This window comes from Mus musculus, chromosome 12, assembly GCF_000001635.26.
Source record: "Mus musculus strain C57BL/6J chromosome 12, GRCm38.p6 C57BL/6J".
Taxonomy (NCBI): Eukaryota; Metazoa; Chordata; class Mammalia; order Rodentia; family Muridae; genus Mus; species Mus musculus.
Window position 1 is genome coordinate 91967993 of NC_000078.6, and position 2070 is coordinate 91970062.

The 2070-nt window shown below is 44.2% G+C and overlaps 1 pseudogene; it reads right to left on the reverse strand.

The window, feature by feature from the left end:
- Positions 1-403: 403 nt before the first annotated feature.
- On the reverse strand, positions 404-1585 carry Gm21614 (annotated as a pseudogene).
- Positions 1586-2070: the final 485 nt, after the last annotated feature.

Genomic DNA, 2070 nt, shown 5'->3' on the forward strand with positions numbered 1-2070 from the left:
AGGGTTCTTTGTCTTTATACTTAAAAGTGTATTTTCTTCCTTCTGGGTATATAAATATGATTTTGCAGGTGAAAATTTATTGCAAAACAACCCTGGTTCCTGGCTTTATTCCTGTAGCAATAACACAATGCATAACTCCACTCACCAAATAGGTGCTGGCACCTTGCAGATACTGTGTGTGTGTGTGTGTGTGTGTGTGTGTGTGTGTGTGTGTGTGTAGTGAACATTATTGATGATCTTCAAGAGAACAGGGCTTCCTAGTCCCATCCTGTTATTCTAGGTGTTTGGGATGGAAACTGTGAGAGAGATGTTCAATGTCGGGGCTGAGTTGGGTCAAAGACTTCTTAGCAGTTGAAGGCCTCTTTCTGTTCTCTTGTTCTTGCTGGGTGGGCTAGTCCAGGGCTTATTGCTCTTTGGAACTCATGTAGGCCATGTAGTCTATCACTGTAGCTGTTGTTGCTGTAGCCATATTCATTATCATGCCAGGAAGTGAGCTTTACAAAGTTGTCACTGAGAGCAATACCAGCCCCAACAACAAAGGTGGAGGAGTGGACATCACTGTTTAAGTCACGGGAGACAACCTGCTCCTCAGTGTAGGCAAGGATGCCCTTTAGTGGGCCCTCAAATGCCTCCTTTACTACATTCTTAATGTCATCATACTTGGCAGGTTTCTCCAAGTGGCATGTCAGATCCATGACAGATACATTGTGGGTAGGGACATGAAAGCCCATGCCAGCGAGTTTCCTGTTCAGCTCTGAGATGATCTTATCCACAGCCTTGGCAGCACCAGTGGATGCAGGGGTGATGTTCTGTGCAGCCCCATGGCCATACTGTCACGGCTTTCCAGAGGGGTCATCTATAGTTTTCTTAGTGGCAGTGATGGCATGGACTGTGATCATGAGTCCTTTCATAATACTGAAGTGATCATGAATGATGTTGGCTAGGAACTTAAGCAGTTGATGATACAGGAAGCATTGCTGACAATCTTGATTGATTTGTCTTGTCTTCTCCTGGTTCACACCCATCACAATCCTGGGGCATCAGAAGGAGGGATGGGGATGATAACCCTTTTGGACCCACCCTTCAAGTGAACCCTGGCCTTCTCCACGGTGGTTGAAGACACCAGTAGACTTCACAACATGCTCAGCATCAGCATCACCCATTTGATATTAGTGGGATCTAGCTCCTGGAAGATGATAATGGCCTTCCTGTTGATGACAAGCTTTCCATTCTCAGCCTTGACTGTGCTGTTGAACTTGCCATGGGTAGAGTAACACAGGAACATGTAGACCATGTTAGATGAGGTCAATGAAAGGGTTGTTCATGGTGATAGTCACTGTCAGATGGAAAGAGAGGCCCATTGGACACACAAACTCTATATGCCCCAGTACAGGGGAACACCAGGGCCAAAAAAATGGGAATGGGTGGGTAGGGAAGTGGGGGGGGGAGGGTATGGGGGACTTTTGGGATAGCATTGGAAATGTAATTGAGGAAAATACGTAATAAAAAATTAAAAAAAAAAAGAATGCAGTCTGGTAACCAGGTACCTAATATGGCCAAATCCGTTCACTATGACCTTCACCATTGTGTCTAAAGGATGAGGCTGGCACTGTTGGGAAGATATGTCTGACTCTGGAATTGGGAAGATCAGAGAGCCTCTTGAAGATACTTCTGACTTGTTTGATGTGCTCATTCTATGCAAACTTTTGTATTTTGCAATAGACTTCTCTTCTACTTTCTTTTTTCTTTCATATCTTATGGGAGAAAAGGGCATGGAAAACCATTTTTTTTTGTCATTGTTTTTCTCTTTCACACCATTTCTTATTGAGAACTTAGGCTGAAATTGGTTAGAAAGAGCCAGGTAGCATTAGCAGTCACAGACAGGTCGGGAGGTAAGGGATGTTGCTGGAATAACACATGGCTGTATCCCATAATCCCAGAATTTGGAAGGCAAGGTACCCAAATAACAAACTTCCATAGAGGTTGGTTCCTTGGGTCATCTCACTTGTCCCTCCCTCATCCCAATACTTTATTGTTTTCTTCTCCCCATTCATTATCTCTAAGCTGGTA